The sequence below is a fragment of the Schistocerca nitens genome, chromosome 4 (genome assembly GCF_023898315.1).
Source record: "Schistocerca nitens isolate TAMUIC-IGC-003100 chromosome 4, iqSchNite1.1, whole genome shotgun sequence".
NCBI lineage: Eukaryota > Metazoa > Arthropoda > Insecta > Orthoptera > Acrididae > Schistocerca > Schistocerca nitens.
Window position 1 is genome coordinate 932,528,799 of NC_064617.1, and position 24,288 is coordinate 932,553,086.

The window sequence follows — 24,288 nt, forward strand, 5'->3', positions numbered from 1 at the left end:
ACGACATTTTGAACATGACGCAGGTCGCTGCCCGCTGAGTTTCGCGACTGCTCGCACCCAACCACAATGTTCGCCACACCTAGGCAGTAGAGGAAATGTTGCAACTGAGTCGGGACATCCAGTACTTGTTTGGACGCTTAATCACCATGGACAGGAGGTGCGTGCATTATTATGATCCCCAGATAGAGAAGCAAAGCAAGCAGTGGAAACACGTCGATTCACTACCCCTGAAAGAGACGATGACCTAATCGTCATCGAGTACTTTGCTGCTGTGAGGGCCATTTTGAGACTTGCGTAGCGTAATGCTAACAGATTAAGCTCGTAAGGGGCAAATTGGCACAGGAGCGTACTTTCCAGGTCGCGTTTAAGACTTTATGGTTCTTCCTCATGAATGGAGGGTCCTACGGCAGACTGAAGCAACTAAAAGTTTGGACAACATGAATTTCCTATGACAAATTATTTGGAATATCATAAATATTTATGTGACATAACTTATCAAGACTGCGGTTTGACAGTGAGGAATATTTTTCATATTTTCACTTTTGTCGTATCTCAGATCAACCGTTATTTCTGGTGCGAAAGTTAACCAAGACCAGTGGAAAGATGACAGACCATCTCATAAATAAAAGTTAATATGAGTCAAATGATAATGATGTTCATGCTGAGTGTAGTTCCAGTGTGAAATACGAGTATGTGCCATTCTCAGATCAATGAAGTAGTGAAGGTACGTTTTATACTTAAAACTACGTGAACTTGAAAACGTGTAAAAGGATCTCTTGCAGTGTACAGTTCTGTAAATCTATGACCATATGAAAAGTGGGCTAAATACATACACTCCTGGAAACTGAAATAAGAACACCGTGAATTCATTGTCCCAGGAAGGGGAAACTTTATTGACACATTCCCGGGGTCAGATACATCACATGATCACACTGACAGAACCACAGGCACATAGACACAGGCAACAGAGCATGCACAATGTCGGCACTAGTGCAGTGTATATCCACCTTTCGCAGCAATGCAGGCTGCTATTCTCCCATGGAGACGATCGTAGAGATGCTGGATGTAGTCCTGTGGAACGGCTTGCCATGCCATTTCCACCTGGCGCCTCAGTTGGACCAGCGTTCGTGCTGGACGTGCAGACCGCGTGAGACGACGCTTCATCCAGTCCCAAACATGCTCAATGGGGGACAGATCCGGAGATCTTGCTGGCCAGGGTAGTTGACGTACACCTTCTAGAGCACGTTTGGTGGCACGGGATACATGCGGACGTGCATTGTCCTGTTGGAACAGCAAGTTCCCTTGCCGGTCTAGGAATGGTAGAACGATGGGTTCGATGACGGTTTGGATGTACCGTGCACTATTCAGTGTCCCCTCGACGATCACCAGTGGTGTACGGCCAGTGTAGGAGATCGCTCCCCACACCATGATGCCAGGTGTTGGCCCTGTGTGCCTCGGTCGTATGCAGTCCTGATTGTGGCGCTCACCTGCACGGCGCCAAACACGCATACGACCATCATTGGCACCAAGGCAGAAGCGACTCTCATCGCTGAAGACGACACGTCTCCATTCGTCCCTCCATTCACGCCTGTCGCGACACCACTGGAGGCGGGCTGCACGATGTTGGGGCGTGAGCGGAAGACGGCCTAACGGTGTGCGGGACCGTAGCCCAGCTTCATGGAGACGGTTGCGAATGGTCCTCGCCGATACCCCAGGAGCAACAGTGTCCCTAATTTGCTGGGAAGTGGCGGTGCGGTCCCCTACGGCACTGCGTAGGATCCTACGGTCTTGGCGTGCATCCGTGCGTCGCTGCGGTCCGGTCCCAGGTCGACGGGCACGTGCACCTTCCGCCGACCACTGGCGACAACATCGATGTACTGTGGAGACCTCACGCCCCACGTGTTGAGCAATTCGGCGGTACGTCTACCCGGCCTCCCGCATGCCCACTATACGCCCTCGCTCAAAGTCCGTCAACTGCACATACGGTTCACGTCCACGCTGTCGCGGCATGCTACCAGTGTTAAAGACTGCGATGGAGCTCGGTATGCCACGGCAAACTGGCTGACACTGACGGCGGCGGTGCACAAATGCTGCGCAGCTAGCGCCATTCGACGGCCAACACCGCGGTTCCTGGTGTGTCCGCTGTGCCGTGCGTGTGATCATTGCTTGTACAGCACTCTCGCAGTGTCCGGAGCAAGTATGGTGGGTCTGACACACCGGTGTCAATGTGTTCTTTTTTCCATTTCCAGGAGTGTAGGTTGTGCTGTGCTGTCCTCTAGGGAGTAAAATCCGAACTATATTGCGGAATACCCACAACCATCGATAGGGATATGTTTTTGATACGTTTTTATTATAACAGCTGAACGCCGCGAGAGTCAGGAACGTAGCTGGTACACTTTAACAAATGAAATGCACGGAAGATCATCCTTCGGAATTAACGTCTCTTGTCTTTTTCGTAATTCTCCTAAATTGCTTCCGGCAAATTCCGGGATGGTTCCTTCGAAAGGGCACGGTCGACTTCCTTATATCCATCCTTCCCTAATCCGACGTGATCGATGAGCTTGCTGTTTGGTCCTCCCCCCCCCCCCCCCAAATCAACCAACCAACCAACCGACCAATGAGTGTAAGAGCACTAACAACAGAGACGTCCAGTTGTTCAACTAGGTGTTTGATTGTGATCAGTGGACAACCTCGAATGACAGGTGGGAGATGCACAGGTTTGCGCGGTCTTGTTTCGATGGTGACAGACGTCTCGTCCAAAAACTCATCGTGCTCTTGTCCACTGCCAGACCTCCATAGAAATTCCGCAAGCGCATATGAATTTATGTGACGCTCTGCTTTTCCACCAAAAGAAAGTCAGTGACAGCTGTCTGCACGGAACGCATCTCCGTTACGACGCCAGTTTGAAGGCTACGTGTAGTGCCGCAACTTACCGGAATTCCTGAAACATACGAGCTGAAGCTGGAATATTCCACACTGTCCTACAACAGTTTCCGCATTTTTCAACAGAACTTAGCTGAGAGGAAAAAAAAAAGTGTTGTATTACTTATTGACCGACCCTCGTGCATTCGAGTCGGCGCAACTAGTCTTCCGAAGCACGTCGAAACTGTTGGTTCACAAAGTGTGGGGTATGTTTGTAAGCTACTCGAAGCTTTGAAGCGATTTAATACTTTAGAATATCTAGCGAAGCGGATCCGCTGTACTTAGCCGCTAAATCTTATTTATAAATACCTGGACGGACGGGAGAGCCAGCGGCCCGCGAACTTTGTTTGGAGAAGCAGTAATGTGGGGACGCTGAGTCGGTAGCGGCCGTTCAAATAGTGCGCAGTAATCGCTGTTGACTCGGTTTATTGCACGCTTGGACAAACAGGCTTATCTGGGAGAGGCGTGCCGCGACGCCTCGCGTTTGTGGAGCCCGAGTCGGCCAGATTGAATCCTCTGGGAATGGCGCTGGCCGCATGGAAATCAGAGCAAACAGCCCGCCAGCCAGATTTATGGGACCCGCTCCGGTGATAGGCCGACCGTTGCCGCGCGCATTCCGCCCGGGAGCCGCGGGCGGGCAGTTGCGCCGGCCAGCTGCGGCGCTGATTTACGAGTGCAACCGTTACTTGTTAAGTGGATCAGCAAACGCCGTGGCGCCGACAGCGGGAAGAAAGCTAATGTTTGACAGCTGTAGTCGAGCAGGACTTCCGAGTACCTTCCGTAGCCGTGGGCACCAACGCTCCGAGGCAGTTCGTTTGAACCCTGGTTGGAGAAGAGATTATAATCGCCTGTGTTTTGCGACGAGGGGAGCAGCGATTGAGGCGTGAAATCCCACATCAACAGACTCTGCGCCAGTGTCCTGAATTAAATTCAAACCTCTATGTAGTGCCTTATGTGCACTGCTGATATTGAGCCGTTGACTCTGGTGATGGCAATCCGTCGTCGCATGCGGTAAGGTCGGCGATTCTCCTGATGTTCGACTACAGGAGGAGGCTATCCCTGGGCTGCACCCTCCCTCACATCTTCCATTATCAACATCGTCATCATCACACAAACACGACACTCCATTCCACACACAGTCTCAATCAGCTATATTAAAGACATTGGACAGGCAAGTGCTTCAATTGACAGATGGTATTCCAGCAGAACTGTTTAAGCAAGGAGGCAGAGAGCTGGAACAAAGCCTTCTGAAAATGGTCACCAGAATATGGGAAGAGGAGAAAATTCCCCAACAATGGCAAGAGGGTAACATATGTCCCATATATAAGAAAGGAGATCAGATGGAGTGTGGCAATTACAGAGGGATCACACTACTTAATTTGGGATATAAAATACTCTCTAATATACTATTCGACAGAATAGTCCCAATCATACACAGCGAGACGGGGCCGTACCAATGCGGATTCCTTCCTGGGAAGTCAACTATAGATCAAATATTGACCTTAAGACAAATCCTGGAAAAACAAAACGAATACGGAGTTGGCACGCATCACCTCTTTATAGATTTCAAAGCAGCTTATGATAGCATAAACAGACAGCAGTTATATCAAGCTCTAGATGAATTGGGAATCTAGAGAAAGTTGGTCAGGCTGGTGAGAATGACAATGAGCGAAATGCAAGGTAGTGTAAGAATAGGAGGAATGATGTCCAACACATTATTACAAATTGAGTGCGACAAGGGGATGCATTGGCATGCCTTCTCTTTAATGTCGCCCTGGAGAAGGTGATGAGAAACGCAAACCTTCTGAACAGGGGAACGATCTTCTATAAATCGGTGCAGATACTGGCCTACGCAGATGACATAGATATAATAGCAAGAACCCAAAAAGGAGTGGAAGAGACATTTACAGCTCTTGAACAGGCCAGTAGGAACATGGGGTTAATTATTAATGAACAAAAAACAAAATATATGGCAGCTGGAAAAGCACATAGAGAAAATATGCCAAATGCAATAACAATGGGCAATTATAGATTTGAGAGAGTTGAACATTTCAAGTATCTGGGCTCGACAGTTACACATCTAAATGATACCTCCTATCAAAATAAGCAGAGATTAATACTAGCCAACAGAGCCTATTTTGCCCAAAAAAGACTTCTGACTCGTACCACGAAATTAAGTATGTATAAGTCACTTATACGACCAGTGCTTACATATGCCTTTGAAGCCTGGACATTAACAACTAAACATATTGAAACACCGGATGCATTTGAAAAAAAGGTACTTAGACGATTATCGGCCCAATCTGTGAAAGAGGAAGATGGAGGAGGAGATACAACTATGAGCTGTACATCATATACAAAGACCAACCCATCAGAAGGATAGTGAAATCATCCAGACTGAGGTGGGCAGGACATGTGGCTCGCATGAATGATACAGAAGTACCAAAAAGAATATTGCAAGGAAAGCCAGGAGGGCAGAGAGGACGTGGTCGACCAAGAGCTAGATGGGAAGATGGAGTAATCGAAGATCTTAGGAAGAAGGGCTATAGAAACTGGAGAGTATTGGCAAAGGACCGAGGGAGATGAAAGGAAATTGTGGAAGAAGCCAAGGCTCATCATGAGCTGTAGAGCCAAGAAAGAAGAAGAAGAAGAAGAAGACAGGCAAGTGCGTCATCTAGAGTGATTTGTACACTAACTCACATAAATAAAAATGTATTTACGGCTGCGGATATAAGACTACGTTGCAATACAATACTGAAACGCCTAAAGTAATTTCAACCAAACTTACTACAAAAGTCACCACAAAAAATTAAAAAATACATGTGTGTTTAAGACATCCTAGCACCTGCACCACTAGTGAGAAGATCAGAATGTTTGCAGATGATGCTGTCATTTACTGTATAATGAGGTCAAGAGATGTCTAAACCAAATGAAAAATGACTTAGCTAACATATCTGTGTGGTGCGAAAAGTGGTAATTGATTCTAAATAATGTGTGAAGTCATCCACATGAGCACTAAAACGAATCCGCTAAGTTCCGTTTGCATGATATATCGCACTTATCTAAAGGCTGCGAAGTCAGATAAATACTTAGAGATTACAATTACGAATAACTTAAATCGGAATGATCATATAGATAATGTTGTGGGGAAAGTTAACCAAAGAATGCGATTTATTGGCAGAATGCTTAGAAGATGCAGCAGATCTACTAGAGAGACTGCCTACACTGCACTTGTCCGTCCTCTTCAGGAGCACTGCTGCGCGGTGTGGAATGCGCATCAGGTAAGATTGACGGAGGACATCGAAAAAGTCCAAAGAAGGGTAGCTCGCTTTGTATTATCGCGAAGTAGGGCAGAGAGTGTCACGGATATGATACGCGACTTGGGGTGGCAATCATTAAAACAAAGAAGTTTTTCGTTGCAGCAGGATGTTTTCACGATATTTCAATCACCAGCTTTCTCCTCCCAATGCGAAAATACTTTGTTGCCACTCACCTATATGGGGAGAAATCACCATCGTGATCAAAGAAGAGTAGACCTCTCACGGAAACATTTAAGTGTTCGTATTTCGCGCGGATTGCTCGAGAGTCGAATAGTAGAAAAATAGATTGAAAGTGGTTCGATGAACCCTCTGCCAGGAACGTAACTGTGAACTGAAGAACAGTCACGTAGATACAGATGAAGGATTCTGCCGGGGTTACCCATCACCCCTAGAACTGGCGATGTGGGACATAAGGGATAATCTTCAAAGCGTTTTCTTCTCTACGAAAGTAATACACCGGAAATTCTCTGTAATGTGTTTTATACATTCTAGTCTTCCCGATCCGCTATTATTTTCCCCCTCAGTTGCTCTCTGCAGCAGCAGATTAACTCGTCTTGCATGCCATAGCGATTGTCCCACTAATTTGACACTCCTGGTAAAGGTTTTCCAAGGAATTCCATCCTCACTTATTTCTTTAGTACATCTTTTAATGGTCTAACAAATGAGTTTCTCATTGCTTGACTTTCTGACAAACCACTTATCACCTTCTTCAGATAACACTTAATCCTTATTTATTAAGCAAACATTGGTTCCACGCTGGACGTCGTTAAATTTTAATAGGGTAGGATCACTAACAGAAAGTTGCCTTTCCAGCAATTACATCGTTTCTGGGCAGCATTGAGATAACTATTCAGCTTTTGTTACAATCATTTTCTTCTTACTGTTCAAATTTCAGGAATTGTAGGCATATCAGTACCATTCGTGCCTTGTCATTGTGAGAGGCAGCTTGATAGTTACATCTCGCAACCCCACCTCCACGTGCTCGGTATGTTGTTCTCGCGCCTGCAACGCCTTCATTCGAAACGTTCTGCCGCAATATTTCCACGCTGCAGCACACACTCATTAATAGGTACTCCCAAGCTGGGTGTTACTCGCTGGCATGCTCCATCTTTGTCTCTTCACAACGTTCCTTCGCACTCGCTTCATCCGGAAGATGGCAACTCACAGCTGGAAAGTATGCTTTCCTTCGGTAACAGTACTAACAGGGAAGGGCTATTTGATTTCCACTGGTTAAGCACTACCATGGTGGCAAAATGGAAGCCGCGGTACCTTTACGTCTCCAATTGTGTTTTACATTCATGACTACATTCCCGTCCTCGAGTACTACACAAATATCATGTACTGTACGAAAATGAAACACAGAAATTTTACATTCAGGTTTGGGGGGCAGTTGCGTGAGGTTTGCAACGATGAATGAAAGACGGAAACCTAGTTATCTGACGGAATTAATTTTCCTTGAGACATATGAGTTCCAACTCAATCTCCGATAATGATCGAAGCTGAAGAAGTGAATTAAAATTCGTGACATGGCTAAGAATTGAACCCAGGTATATTTTGTACTAAGTCGAGGTGCTAACCATTACACCACCATAGCTGGTGAGACTAACCCAGTTACATGGACTACCCTAGTCCAACGCCCTCCCAAACACAAACTGTTGCAGCATAAGTATGAGCCATCTGCAGCAATTACGCACAAGCAAATTTGGTCCACATATGCTTATTTTGTGGCAAATGGGGGAGGAGGTGGGGAGGAAGAAATGCAAATTGGTGACAGTCGAAGTTTACCTCAGGCTTGTAGGTGTGCTCAGACAGCCATACAGTTAGAGCACATACTCATGATATGCACGAATTGGGGGTTCGAGTCCTGGTCTGGCACAAATATGCAACTGTCACTACAAAAATGAAAATAGTGGGAACTGCTTGAGGGACACAAAACTTCATATGAGGTCTAATTTCTAACCCAACAAACTTATCAGATAAGAAAGGATATTTAGATTCCACCCAAATACAACATATCATCCAAAAGAATCTAGGCTTATAACATCACTGGAATACAGGGATGTTTCTTGGAAATAAGAAGAATCATCTGCTACCGAGTGCACGTGCAGTTCTTCAGAGAATTCGCTGTATACACCGCTATGCCGCACCAGCACCTACCGACCCAGGGAGCCGCCAGCGTCTGTGTTCACCGTCACCAGAACTTGGTCTCTGCATCAGAGACGACCAAGAACTTTGTATCGGACATCAAGTTTCACTATGTCTTTTGTTCTACTTCTGAGTGAATATTAACAGTCATTGCTTCATCATTATGCCTTCAGTCTAAGTTCGCTTGTATAAATTCAGTGCTAGTCACAATCTTTCACAAACCGTTGTAGCGAATAACTTTTATTCAACAGAGGAGTATTTGGCTTATGTAATTTTCAGTTAAAATGTTCCACATTGTTTACCTGGGCTGCGTTCTCACCGTGCCTGAACTAGCACAAAGCATGGAAGAGGGAAACAACGGTTTGATTTCCCCAACCAGGACGTACCATTATAAAATGTGAATTTTTATCCTAGGGAGACTGACAATAAAAACAACTGCAGTGAAGTGGGCGAAACTAATAAGATCTTTCGCGATTGCTATCAATTATAGACTCATTACCATTAACATATATCTCTAGTGACACCGTTTGATCTCATAAGTAAAACGGAACCTGAAAGTTGAAATTATTTTGCTTACTTCGACTGCAAACTTCTTAAAAGAGATATTCTTCCATTTTATCTTGCACTTGCATGCTATCAACTGAGTTCAGCATGCAGCTGAAATGAACGTTTATTTTTAAAAAGGCTTTAACATTCGAAGAATGTAGTGTTGCTATGAACCCATGCACTGGGAAACAGACAAAACGAAATTTGCGACGGGTTTAGAACTTGCGTCTTTTGTATGAGGCTGTAGCCTTTAACAGCTATGGCACAGGCCATGAATTTCTGAGCGAATCACCTGGAAAACACAGGTAAAAGTGCAACCGACGATAACTCGTGAAGTGGGAGTATTTGACGTTTGTACCGCTGCTTGTAGGACCCTGGTTGTTTGGCAGCAGTTCAATCCTACTGAACCCGCCGTGAGGTTCGCAACGGTAAGTAACGGAAGTCCGCGGGGGCAGGCGGGCCTGTCAGCCGATATCTGCGCCATAAATCTGAGGCGGCCGTAAATCCGGTGGCTGTACCGGGGGCGGCCGCCGCCTCCAGGACCTCCGCCAACGGGGGCGGCCACAGGGGAGCCTGCTGCAGGGAAGGAACGCCTAGTAGCTGTCTGACAAGGGCGGTTGTCACAATTCGAAAACATAGTTACGCAATTAATTTTTTGTCTTTCAGTCACAATATTTTTGAAGACAGCGGAGAAGCAGCTTTTTAACATTTCATAAAGTTCATCAACGAATGTCTCAACAGTTGCAGTACATACACTATGTGATCAAAACTATTCGGACACCTGGCTGGAAATGACTTAAAAGTTCGTGTCGCCCTCCATCGGTAATGCTGGAATTCAATATGGTGTTGGCCCACCCTTAGCATTGATGACAGCTTCCACACTCGCAGGCATACGTTCAATCAGCTGCTGGAAGGTTTCTTGGGGAATGGCGGCCCATTCTTCACGGAGTGCTGCACTGAGGAGAGGTTCAACCGTCCAATATTTACACTCCTTACACCAAGCGAAGCGTTGTTTGGCATTTACCGATCTGATGCGTGTCTTATGAGCAGCCTATCGACCATGAAATCCAAGTTTTTCACCTCCTGCCTAACTGTCATTGTACTTGCAGTGGATCCTGATGCAGTTTGTAATCCCTGTGTGATGGTCTGGATAGATGTCTGCCTATTACACATTACGACCCTCTTCATAGGTCGGCGGTCTCTCTGAGTCAACAGACGAGGTCGGCCTGTACACTTTTGTGCTGTACGTGTCCCTTCACATGTCCACTTCACTATCACATCGTAAACAGTGGACCTAGGAATGTTTAGGAGTATGGAAATCTCACGTACAGACGTATGACATATGTGACACCCAGTCACTTGACCACGTTCAAGGTCTGTGAGTTCCGAGGAGCGCCCCATTCTGCTCTCTCACGATGTCTAATGACCACTAAGGTCGCTGATATGGAATACCTGACAGTAGGTGGCAGCACAATGCAGCTATTATGAAAAACTTATGTTTTTAGGGGTGTCCGGATACTTTTGATCACATAGTGTATGTTATCGCCTAGTTCCGAACCAACTGGTTCATTTTCAGTCCTGGTCTACTGAGGCTGCAAAAAGGCAGTGCATTTTTGTCAGTGAACGATGATTACATAAGAAGAATTACAATAAACGTTTCAAATGTAAGAGAAATTAATTTTTTGAATTGAAACATAGCTGCACTGAAAGTGCCAGATCTTAATAATAAACATTAAAATAGCAATACATACTTTATAACATGTTAAAACGGCCAACGGCACCAGGAGACTTTCGAAGGGGCTAGTGTCACCCCTCATGTACAAGCGCATGCCCGAAGCCAATGAGCGTGTCGCGTTTTAAATGTGGATGCGTCTAAGCACCTTTATTAGTCTGGGCATCAATGTAGTGAATGACAATAACAAATACATAAGTACACAGTCACAAATCGGTGGAGGAAGTGTTGCGGGTTACGATTAAACGTCGCCACATTGTGTTGCGGTATCATGCGTGTTGCGCTTTTGATCGACTGTGGCCAGTTGCGGCACCCACCTCGCGCACAGCTTCTTTATAGCCAATTTTCTGTGCAGTATGCTATGCAATCAGTCAGTTGAGATGCCTACAGTCCCAGAAATGTCACGAATTTTTATTCAGCGTGTTGCATTACCCTATCATGGATTTTTTCAGCGGTTTCCTTTGTGGTGACCTCAACTGGACGACCGGAGTGCGCTTCGTCTTCGATGCTTGTCCGATCACGTTTAAATTCATTAAAAAAACATATATTGTCTTTAGTGATGGTACCGACTCTGTGTGAACTTGATCCATTCTGTTTTGATTTCTTCTGCAGTCCAACCCTTCAAATGAAAATGTTTAATAACATCACAAAACTCGGTTTTCTCCATTTTCAGTCGCAGTCGACACACTGGCCAGTTCAGACGGCTGTCAGCAATGGATTGCTGTACATTGCTGTACATTGCTGAAATTCTTTATACAATACTTGAAATAATCAAGCTTACCAGCCATGAAGTTCTTTCTTTCAACTTTATCAGACTTATCAAACCACCCTCGCACGAAGGGTAGACACACAAGTTTTAGTTGATGAAACCAAGATTCAATGCGATACGTTTTCCCCAAAGGTGGATGACTTGCCCGGGATCGTGGTTGCAGAAGCTGCGTCTTCGCTTGTGGGAGATATTCCACCCCGAAACTTACATCGTCGTCACTATGGAAATGCGAGGTTTATTGAAGGGGATAGGAATGTGTTACTGAGTGGTATATCGGGGAAATACAAAGGGGAGGGGGAAAGTTTATGTGAGTCTGTCCAGTGCAGACTGAGGTGTGGCGTTGTCGTGCAGCGAAAACACTCCCTTGGACAGCTTCCCCCTGCGGCAGTTAGCGCCTTATGAGCGTAGTCTATGAGAGCAGCATCGTGCTAGTCCCAATAACATCCAGCACCACGATGCAGGTTGACGAGTGGGTCTTCGCCATTTTCGATTGTGATTAAACAACTCGTTCATACCTCCAGCACTCGTCCACTGTGTTCAGATGGTTAAAAAAATTATCCAGGTTGGCCTGACTGAACTTCAACTTTTCCGCTGCTGTCTCGGGCAAACTTTCTGAGTGAGTACGTGAAGCCCGGGGCGGCATGCTGCGCCACGTTCCAAATGAACACTGACTCGCAAGGAATTTTCGCCTTCCGTACCACCTCCTCGATTATGTTAGGGCGGATTCTGTCGTCAGTGGAGAAGTTTCTTTTGCGATTTCCGGTTCATCACAGAGGGATGGCCTACTACTTCGTTTTTCGTCATTCAGACTTGTCTGACCGTACTGGAAGCTCCTGAGCCACGTAATCAGTGTTTCTTACGATGGTGCATTGTTGCCGCAAGTTTCCACCAACTGTGTATTTCTGCCGCATTGTTCCTCTTAGAAGGCGGAGAACGACATTTCGCGCCATCAGTAGACTGCACCGTATTGTTATGGGACTTCAATGGCGACCAGCAGTGCAGACATCTGCAAACAAAATATTTCGTGAAGCTTTTATCAACGAATCTGTCAAAAGCTGCAGTATCCATCATTACTCACCAGAGTCAAAACGGCAGCCAAAAAACTGGACAAAGGATGCTGAAAGTGGACAAAAGACCGCAGAGACCATTTTGTCAGCTGGTACGGTGATGGCCACTGTTGTTTGGAATTCCCAAGGAATAATCCTCAAAGATTACTTGGAAAAATGTTAGACCCCACTATGATTCATTGCTGGATCGTTTGAAACTAGTGTTGATTGAAAAAGGACCAAGGTTGGCACTCAGAAGAGTGCTGTTTCACCTGCATAATGCACCATCCAGCACATAGGCGATAACAATGGCGAATTTGCGCGAACTGGACTTTGACTTGGTTCGTCATCCACCCTTTTCACCAGACTTGGACGCAAATGATTTCTTCCCGTTCCCTAACTTGAAACTTCGGCTTCCTGGGAAGAAATTTTCATCAAATGGGGAAGCAGTAGTTGCTCTCTTTCAGCATTTAAAAAGCCTCCCTTCCTTGTATATGTTCCATATCCTTTGCGAATCTGATCTGATGTGATTACTTTGCAGAGTTTGACAGAACCGATTCTCCGTTGGAATGAAAAAGGTTGAAGATCGTTGTACCACGTGTATAGCCCTCAAACGAGACTATGTCGAGAAGTGAGAAGAGTTATTTACGAAACAAACATTTTTTTTACTTTTTTAACAAATTTATCAAACCACCAGGTACATTAGGTACCTTGTATTGCTACTACATTCATTTCGACTCATCGAGTCTCTGTAAACTGAGTAGCAGAGTATACAGAGGATAATTTTTATTGTACGACATATGAAGGTCTCTTCCTGTTCCAGTCACGGACAGAGCTTGTAAGTATGACCTTATGCAGTTATGCGTAACAAGTTTTTCTGACTTATTTTGCCTGCACGATGTGAGGATCTTACACACGTGAGGAAGCTGCAGAATACTAGCAGTTTCTGTCCTGATAGAGGGATTTCGAATGTTTCTTCAGGCAGCATCTCGTGACGTAAAGGCGTTTTTCTTCTCAGTATTTCCTATCTTAGATTTCGTAACAACTTCGTTACTCTCTTTCAGCATTTAAAAAGCCTCCCTTCCTTGTATATGTTCCATATCCTTTGCGAATCTGATCTGATGTGAGTCTCATACACTTGACAATATTCAAGCTAGCATGCAATGAAAGTTCTTTTTTACATGCAACTCTTTTGCAGGCATAATTCATTTTTCCAACATCACACCAATGAATCCTGGCCTGCCGTTTTCGCTACCAAAAGCTGAGCCTATACTCTAGTTCAGCTTCTGATCTGTACATAATGGTAATGTTCAATACACTAACAAGGGGAGGCCGCCAATTGTGAAATTCAGATTGGATTCATACTGCGCATAATAAAAGCTCATGGCCAGAGGTGTAATGTGGCAAACCACCAAGATGCACTTCTCAGCCATTGTCGAGAAAATCGACAGCTAAAAGAAACCGTTGCGGTGAAATACTCTCTACGATTAATAATTTCCTACATCGTCGTGGCGCAGCGGTAAGCGCTCGAGTTCGTAATCCGAAGGTCGCCGGATCGAATCTCGCGCCATGCAACCCTTTTTTTTGTTTAGTATTTGTTTTTTTGTAATTCAAATGTGTGTATATATACACACACACAACAATTGGAGAGCGACCCGCCTTCACCAACATGCATAAGCAATTCATTAATAGTTTATATATATATATATATATATATATATATATATATATATATATATATATATATATATATATATGAATTACAAAAAACTAATAATAAAAAAAAAATTACATGGCGCGAGATTCGATCCGGGAACCTTCGGATCACGAACGCGAGCGCTTACCGCTGCGCCACGACGCTGTAGAAAATTATTAATCGTAGAGAGTATTTCACCGCAACGGTTTCTTTTAACTGTCGATTTTCTCGACAACGGCTGAGAAGTGCATCTTGGTGCTTTGCCACATTACATCTCTGGCCATGAGTTTTTATTATGCGCAGTATGAATCGAATCTGAATTTCACAATTGGCGGCCTCCCCTTGTAAGACCAAAAAAAGGACACACCACCAAGTAATTATCCGAATAGGATGGAAATCGGTAGATGTGATGTACATGTACAGACAAACAAACGATAAAATTTTCAGAAAAATAGGTTGAATTATTGAAGACAAAGGGCTTCACAAATTGAGCAAGTCAGTAACGCTTTTCTCACCTCTGGCCCTTACGAAAACAGTTATTCGGCTTGACGTTGATTGGTAAAGTTGTTGAAAGTCCTCCTGAGGGATATCGTGTCGAATTCCGTCCAATAGGAGAGTTAAATCGTCGGAACCTCGGACAGTTTGCAGGGCCCTGCCCATAGCGCTCCAACTGAGGAGAGATCTGGCGGTCTCGCTGGTCAAGGCAGGATTTGGTAAGCACGCAGATAAGCAGGAGAAACATTCACAGTCTAAAGAAAGAGCACCCTACACCGGCACTCTTGGTTGTCCGGCAGTGTGGTGGGCGATTGGCACGTTGGAATCCTACTGCTGCCCGGGGCGCCTCCAGATACGTCTTCGGCCTGGAATCTGACTGGAGTAGAATGATCTTCGCTGGCGATCCCACTTCGAACTGAGCCCCGATGAACAGAAAAGATATGTCTTGAGACACCCTGGACAGCAGTGGGATACGAACCTGACTGTCGCCCGCCACACGGCCACACGACCAGCAGTGATGGTCAGGGGTGCCATTTCTTTTCATACCAGGCTCCCCTTGGTTGTCATCCGCGGCAGCCTCACAGCACAGCGGTACGTCGGCGATATTCTACGCCCCGTTTTGTTGCCCTTCACGACAAGCCATCCTGCTGTTACGTTTCAGCAAGATAATGCCTTCCTGCGCACAGCAATTGTTTCTACTGCTTGTTTTCCTGGTCGTCAAATCCTATCTTTATCACTAAGTTCGCCGGATCTCTTGTAACGTGTCAGGCAAATCCAACACCTTCCATGAAAACCCTGACATGATAGCAAATCCGGCAATATGTCACATAGCTCCGAATAAATCCTGACATTAAATTAACCAAAGTAATACGATCAACGAGTGAGCAAATGGAATACCACAGACTAACACAAGAGCGCCTAAATGCATGTCATACCTTCCCACCGTGAAACAGACGCAGTTCCGAGGGGAGAAACGAGAACAGAAGCCGAGAGCAGAGCCGTGTAGGCTAGAAGGCCCTACGATAAGAGCGGGGCAACGGGACGCCCACATTGCTGGCCGGCCGCCAGGAGGACCACCCCCCCAGCCCATGTTAAAAGATAGAGCCCTCCAGAAGAACAGTAAAGATCTTACGGCAACGCTAAAAGGGCCACACCAGCTGCAAGTTTGGCGTGAGACTATACGGGTCTCTGTTACGTAGCAAACATTAAGAACATTGCCGCGCCATGAAAAGCATAACGTTTCTCATTGGATAGACAGAATTTTTGTAGGTGGAGCTTAAGGTTAACATTGAGACGCTGATTGGTCAGTTGAAAACACAGCCAGATACCTTTTTCTTAAACCAACTTCAGTAAAGAATAGTAAGGATAAGTTCGAGAGAGTTGGTACTGAGACGGTGAGGTGTGTAGAGCTGCGCCGCCAACCGCCCCTGACACTGCCTAACCACCGACAAGGTGATGAACACACGCGATGACGCATAAGAGTGCATAAGGCTTCACTCAGAACTGCAGAAGTCTCATCTGTTACATCCCCTTTTTACGTAACGCTAGTGTCAATCGTCAATTAAACCTCTTGGTATTCACATTTGCTACTCAAAGTTAAAATCTGAAACGCGATGATTTTTCTGTTATATAATTATTGAGAAGCCACAACAGCCACTGTAATTTATGACAACTCAAATAAGTAATTAAAGATAATTGAGGGTCACTGTAGACCATTTTTGATAGTTTTCTCTTTCATGAAACTTAATTTAAACCTAGATTATGGATGTGATATGGTATAGGTCATCCTTCGATCCATTATAGAACTTGGAAACCCATTCAGGGAATATTCGTTCACATTTTTGTTGAACGCAGTTGGTTTTTATCATCCTGTATTAAAATATTTCCTTTTATCAATAGTACAATTTATAAACAATGTTTTGTGAGTAGAATAAAAATTCCAATGGTAAACTTAACTGCTTTTTCGACGTTATTTTACCAGCTAACTAAAAATAGGAAAGCCTTGAACCCCTTTCACTACATTTTGTTAGTATTAAGATTATTTTACAGGGAGTGCAGTGGATTCAAATGGGAGCACTATGGGACTTAACATCTGTGGTCATCAGTCCCCTAGAACTTAGAACTACTTAAACCTAACTAACCTAAGGACATCACACACATCCATGCCCGAGGCAGGATTCGAACCTGCGACCGTAGCAGTCGCGCGGCTCCGGACTGAGCGCCTAGAACCGCTAGACCACCGCGGCCGGCCCAAGTGCAGTGGAGCTGACGCTGAAATCATTAAATATTTGATTATATCATCGCTAGTCTCACTGAACTCTTCTGAACTCCACATGCCATGTGTGGTCTGGCGTCTCCTTACCAGCAACAGGTCCTAGGTTCAAACTAGTCAATTCCCTAAAAAACACGCTCAGAACGTCGTTGCGCGAAAGTGGTAGGGATACACGACTTAGAACAAACAGACACCACGCAGAATGTTAGACTCTCTCCAGTTGAGGACGTGTGGAGCATTATGGGCGCGGCTTTCCAACCAGCTCGAGGTTTCGACGATCTAACGCGGCAGCTGGACAGAATCTGGCACGACATCCACCAGGAGGGGATCTAACAACTCTGTCAATCGATGGCAAGCCGAATAAGAATTGCGTAAGGGCCAGAGATGGACCAATGCGTTATTGACTTGTTCAGTTTGTGAAACTCCTTGAGTCGAATAAAACATGCAATTTTTCTAAAATTGTAGTCGTTTGTTTCTGTACATGTACATCACATCTGCCGGTTTCCGTCCCATTCGGTTAATTCGCTGGTGATGCACCGTTCTTTTTTGTGTTTAGTGCATTACACAGCTCTGCAGTACGCTAAATAAAGAACTAACTGCCAGTTTCTGGAGCAGCTGGAGAGGTAACTGAATATTACAGAAATTTTACCGGGAAGGATTTCTTTACATATAGTTGCATCATGTGCAGTGCTGTCGACTGAGCCAATCCACATGAATGATGTATTATATGAAAAACCAATAATCCCACTGAAGTCCGCTGGAGTACGCCATATGTTACTTCTATCTTTGTAGATGAATCTCCATCCAGGATCTATATCTACATCTATATGGATACTCTGCAAATCACATTTAAGTGTCTGGCAGAGGGTTCATTGATCCACCTTCACAATTCTCTATTATTCCAATCTTGTGTAGCGGGCGGAAAGAATGAACTCCTATATCTTTCCGTACAAGCTCTGATTTCCCTTATTTTATCGTGGTGATCGCTCCTCCCTATGTAGGTCGGTGTCAACAAAATATTTTCGCATTCGGAGGAGAAAGTTGGTGATTGGAATTTCGTGAGAAGATTCCGTCGCAACGAAAAACACATTTCTTTTAATGGTGTCCAGCCCAAATCCTGTATCATTTCTCTGTCACTCTCTCCCATATTTCGCGATAATACAAAACGTGCTGCCTTTCATTGAACTTTTTCGACGTACTTCGTCAGTCCTATCTGGTAAGGATCCCACACAGCGCAGCATTATTCTAAAAGAGGACGGACAAGAGTAATGTAGGCAGTCTCCTTAGTAGGTCTGATACACTTTCTAAGAGTCCTGCCAATAAAACGCAGTCTTTGGTTAGTCTTCCCCACAACATTTGCTATGTGTTGCTTCCAATTTAAGTTGTTCGTAATTGTAATACCTAGGTATTTAGTTGAGTTTACGGCTTTTAGCTTAGGCTGATTTATCGTGTAACCGAAGTTTAACGAGTTCCTTTTAGCACTCATGTGGATGACCTCACACTTTTCGTTGTTCAGGGTCAACTGCCACTTTTCGCACAATTCAAATATCTTTTTTAAATCGTCATCTTCTCATGACTTTATTAGTAGATAAACGACAGCGTCATCTGAAAACAACCTAAGACGGCTGCTCAGATTGTCTCTCAAATCGTTTGTATAGATAAGGAACGGCAAAAGGCCTATAACACTACCTTGGGGAACGCCAGAAAACACTTCTGTTTTACTAGATGACTTTCTCTCAATTACTACGAATTGTGACCTCTCTGACAGGAAATCACAAATCCAGTCACATAACTGAGACGATATTCCATAAGCACGCAATTTGACTACGAGCCGCTTGTGTGGTAGAGTGTCAAAAGCCTTCCGGAAATCCAGAAATACGGAATCTATCTGAAATCCCTTGTCAATAGGATTAAGGCAGGCGTGCTATCTATTAAGAGATTTTCGATTCAGTCGCAAACATAACCCATCGACTGCTTTTTTTCCGTCTTCTTGGAAGGCATAATGTGGTACAAAAAGTACCGGGTGATCAAAAAGTCAGGATAAATTTGAAAACTTAATAAACCACGGAATAATGTAGATAGAGAGGTAAAAATTGACACACATGCTTGGAATGTCATGGGGTTTTATTAGAACAAGAAAAAAACAACAACAACAAAGTATTGCTAGACGCGTGAAAGATCTCTTGCGCGCGTCGTTTGGTGATGATCGTGTGCTCAGCCGCCACTTTCGTCATGCTTGGCCTCCCAGGTCAATGGCTGGTTCAAATGGCTCTGAGCACTATGGGACTCAACTTCTGAGGTCATTAGTCCCCTAGAACTTAGAACTAGTTAAACCTAAGGACAGCACAAACATCCATGCCCGAGGCAGGATTCGAACCTGCGACTGTAGCGGTCGTGGGGTTCCAGACTGCAGTGCCTTTAACCGCACGGCCACTTCGGCCGGCCCCAGACCTCAGTCCGTGCGATTATTGGCTTTGGGGTTACCTGAAGTCACAAGTGTATCGTGATCGACCGTCATCCCTAGGGATGCTGAAAGACAACATCCGACTCCAATGCCTCACCGTAACTCCGGACATGCTTTACAGTGCTGTTCACAACATTATTCCTCGACTACAGCTTTTGTTGAGGAATGATGGTGGGCATGTTGAGCATCTCCTGTAAAGAACATCATCTTTGCTTTGTCTTACTTTGTTATGCTAATTATTGCTATTCTGATCAGATGAAGCGCCACCTGTCGGACATTTTATGAACGTTTGTATTTTTTTGGTTCTAATAAAACCCCATGTCATTCCAAGCATGTGTGTCAATTTGTACCTCTCTATATACATTATTCCGTGATTTATTCAGTTTTCAAATTTATACTGACTCTTTGATCACCCAGTATACCTCGTACTGAATCAACCATAGTTCTTTTTCTTGTTCATAGTTTCTCATAATCTATGTCTTGGAGGCCGTAACTATGTTCCAGGGGCAAGTTTATTTTCTTCCAGGTCGGTCGTAATGATTTATCCTGGAATACGTACCAGCTTCATCCATCCCTGTTATGGCGCGCTCGTCATTAAGTACGGGCCTGTCCGGCAGCAGGTATGTGCGCTGGGTGGAGTGCGTTTCCCTGTTTGTACGCTGAAGCAGAACAGGAGGGGAGCCGCCGGCGCGTGTCTCTATTCAGACCTGTGAGCCTGCGAGCGCGGAAAAGGGCGTTCCCGGAAGACCGCGGCGCGCAGTTAGCGCAGGAGCGTAGCAAGTGGCTGCCGGAAGCACCAGGCCGTATGCGGATTAGCAGCAGAGCCGGGGAGGAGGCTGGCTACAGGCTAATACAATTCCTCGCGTCTCTGTTCTGTTCGCGAATGAGATTTGACAATGACTGTCGGTAACGCTTCCGTACGAGTTTTAATTTCTCCGATTTTCTCATCGTCTTTGTTTAGAGAGATGTATGTGGGCAGAAGTAATGTGTTGCTGGATTCTTCTGAGAACATACGGTCTCAGAATTTTAGTAGTAAGTCTCTCCCCGGTGTACAAAGCCTCTCTGGCACCAACTAAACGACCTCGTGACGAAGCGCGCCACTCTTCTTTTGACCTCCTCCAACTCTTCTCCCAATTCAACTTGGTCAGGGTCCCAGACTGATGGACAATGCTGAAGAATCGGTGGAGCAAGTATTTTGTAAGCTATTTCCTTCATAGACGAAACACATTTTCTTATGATTCTCCCGATGATTCTCAGCCTAGCGTCTGCATTCCCATCTTAAGTTTCTGTAGTCATTGCAATTTAGAATCCTCCGGACGATTACTCATAGATATTTACGGTACCGTGGTTACTATTTCCAATTATTTGTTGCCACCCGATTATGTGTGTTCCCATTACTTTTATTTACCATCAGTGGCAACTACCAGTCCCAGCAACGTCGTCGATTCGCTACGGTATCCTGGCATTGTATCGTTCTTACAGGCAACAGTGTCTACCGTGAATAGCGTCAAAGAGCTTCCGACGTTATCCGATAGATCATTAATATACACTGCAAAAAGTAATTGCTCCGAGGCAACCCTTTCCGGAACTACCACTACCAGGTGTACCGGTATCAAATGAGCGTTAAGATAGGGAACATTTGTTGTGAACGAGCCTTAATTTTCATTGTTTGGTTGGTATGACATCTGTCAAAGATATTTAGTATACATCATATCTTGGAACAAACAACATCACATGTTTTCATCGAATTAACAATGTCGAATTTTGTACCAGAAAGTGATGATTTGCGGAAAGCATTAATTTTTTGTTTTCATTTGAAAAAAAGTGCTGCAGAGTCGCATCGAATGCTTGTCGAGGCATATTGTAATCATGCTCTATCAGAAGCAACATGCAAAAGATGGTTTCAACGGTTCAGAAATAATGATTTTGATGTAAGAAATGAAGAACGTGGAAGACCACCAAAAATGTTCGAAGACGCCGAATTGCAAGCAACATTGGATGAAGATGATACTTTGAGTCGGAAGCAAATCGCAGCAATGCTAAATTTTGCACAACAAACAATTTCTGGCCGCTCTAAAGCTATGGGAAAGATCCAAAAGTGTGGAAAATGGGTGCCACATGAATTGAATGAAAGAGCGATGGAAAACCGAAAAACCATTAGTCAAATTTTGCTTCAAAGACATGAAAGAAAATCAATTTTGCATCGAATTGTTACCGCCGATGAAAAATGGATTTTAAGAATCCTAAACGGGAAAAATCATGGGTTAATCCGAGACAACCATCAACATCGACTGCAAAACCAGATCGATTCGGCAAGAAGACAATGCTCTGTGTTTGGTGGAATCAGAAAGGTGTGGTGTATCATGAGCTTCTAAATCCCGGTAAAACAGTGAATACTAATCGCTACAGACAATAAATGATCAATTTGAACTATGCATTGATCGAAAAAAGACCATAATGGGCCAGAAGACATGGCAAAGTAATTTTTTAACACGACAATGCACCTGCACACAAAGCAAAACTGGTTCAGGATACAATCAAAACACTTGGCTGGGAGCTGCTACCCCACCCGCCGTATTCACCGGACTTGGCCCCTTCCGACTACCATTTGTTTTCATAAATGGGACACGCATTGGCTGAGGAACACATCGATTCCTACGAAGAAGTCGAAAATTGGGTGTCTGATTGGTTTGCTTCAAAAGACGAACATTTATATTGGCGTGGTATCCACATATTGCCAGAAAGATGGTCAAAATGTATAGAAAGCAATGTTCAGTACTTTGAATGAAATGTTTTTACTTTTCAATTCAAAATTAGTGTTTCATTTTCACAAAAAAACGCTCATTTCATACCGGTACACATCTGTCGAATCCGTCATGTTAAGAAGGATGTGTTGTGTTTTCATCTGCTAGGTTCAAATCGCTCTGAGCACTATGGGACTTAACATCTGAGGTCATCAGTCCCCTAGAACTTAGAACTACCTAAACCTAACTAACCTAAGGACATCAGACACATCCATGCCCGAGGCAGATTCGAACCCGCGACCGTAGCGGTCACGCGGTTCCAGACTGAAGCGCCTAGAACCGCTCGGCCAAACCGGCCGGCATCTGCTAGGAAGTTCTGAACCCTGTCACAGAACTGGTTCATTAATCCGGTTCTCGTACTTCGTCCACTAAATGACAGTGCTGAACGGTATGGAATGCGTTGGGAAGTCACGGAGCACACCACCACCCCGCGGGACGCCGTCGTCAACGGCGCTCTTGATGTCACGGACGAACCTAGCGAGCCGAACTTCAGGAGACCTCTGTTCGCAAAATCCATGTTGATATTTTATTTTTATAGAGGAGATTTTTGCTCTCCAAAAATGTTATATTCCGGGAAAGGATATTCGGGTGCTGTAGTCCTCATGTTCTTTACTTCTAGTGCCTGTCAGTATAGTAGATATTCCCATTCAGCCACGGATCGTGAAGAATATGCGTAAACAACTTCAGTATTAGGGTCCATGTCGTGTTACCACTCCCGTGTCGTTAACATGTAAAACAAATGGCTGCACCTCGGGTGTTTAATACTCCTTTAATACTCTCTCCAACGTGACATGTCTCAGGCAACAACCTCACAAACAAGCACATACACCGAAACAGCAGCATGTATATAACGTGACGTTTAAAGGTGACTCCCAAGTTTAGTCAAAACTGAGCAGCAATCGCTGTGGACTTAAGGGTGAGGAGGAGGAGGAGGAGGAGGAGGAGGAGATTAGTGTTTAACGTCCCGTCGACAGCGAGGTCATTAGAGACGGAGCACAAGCTCGGTCTAGGGAAGGATGGAGAAGGAAATCCACCGTGCCCTTTCAAAAGAACCATCCCGGCATTTGCCTGAAACGATTTAGGGAAATCACTGAAAACCTAAATCAGGATGGCCGGACGTGGGGTTGAACCGTCGTCCTCGCGAATGCGAGTTCAGTGTGCTAACCACTGACTCAACGGTGAATTTGCGATGAGTGTGCAGTACCACATTTCATACAAACCAACATTTACGCAGCTATCACTACTTTTGTGTCATCACAAGCGACAAATCAGAGGAAAATAAAGCGGATTCATACATAAAACATGGAACTGCTTCGTTCAAACGAAGCACGTTGGTCACACAATGCACAAAAAGTGTCAACAGTGAACCAAGCGGAAGATGGTCGTGACTTTGAAAACACACTTTTCCTTGTACTGCACGTATCCACCACCTGTTGTCTACACAGAGCAGGACTTCTCTGATGCGGGAGCTTACTGCGGCGTCCACGCGTGATGGTCTGTTCTGGCTACAAGCAATTCCCTAAGGCCGTTCCTATAAAGAATTTTGCCGGTCTTTCATTGTCTAAATCGATGGCCAAAAAACATTAATGGAAGAAGAATTTCATCTACATCTACATCCGTGTAATTACTCTGCTATTCACAATAAAGCGCCTGGCAGAGGGTTCAATATATATCAATGTACTTTCTGCAGGCGACGGTTCTGCACGCACAGAAAATTCACCCTATCGGACAAGTAGCCAGTTGTGTCTCCATACAGCGAGCGTCAACTTCGGAGTTAATGTAATAACCCCAAATCATCCGTTTTTACGCTCCCAAGCGTTTGCGCAGGAATATCTGTTCGTGCAGTTTCATCAATTAAGCCGAGTTCTACCATTAATTAGGTGGCCGGCTGCCTGTGAGACAGTAACGTGGTAAGTGCAGTGCGACCTTTGAGAGCATGTACTGCCGCTAAGTGGCAACAACACCTTACGAATTATGTCTCTTCGATTTTATTCGTCAACATTCTAAAGCAAGTCTACGAAAGTTAGAAAAAAATTAAAACATTTTAGAAAATCGCCTTTGAAAATTAGATTTTGGC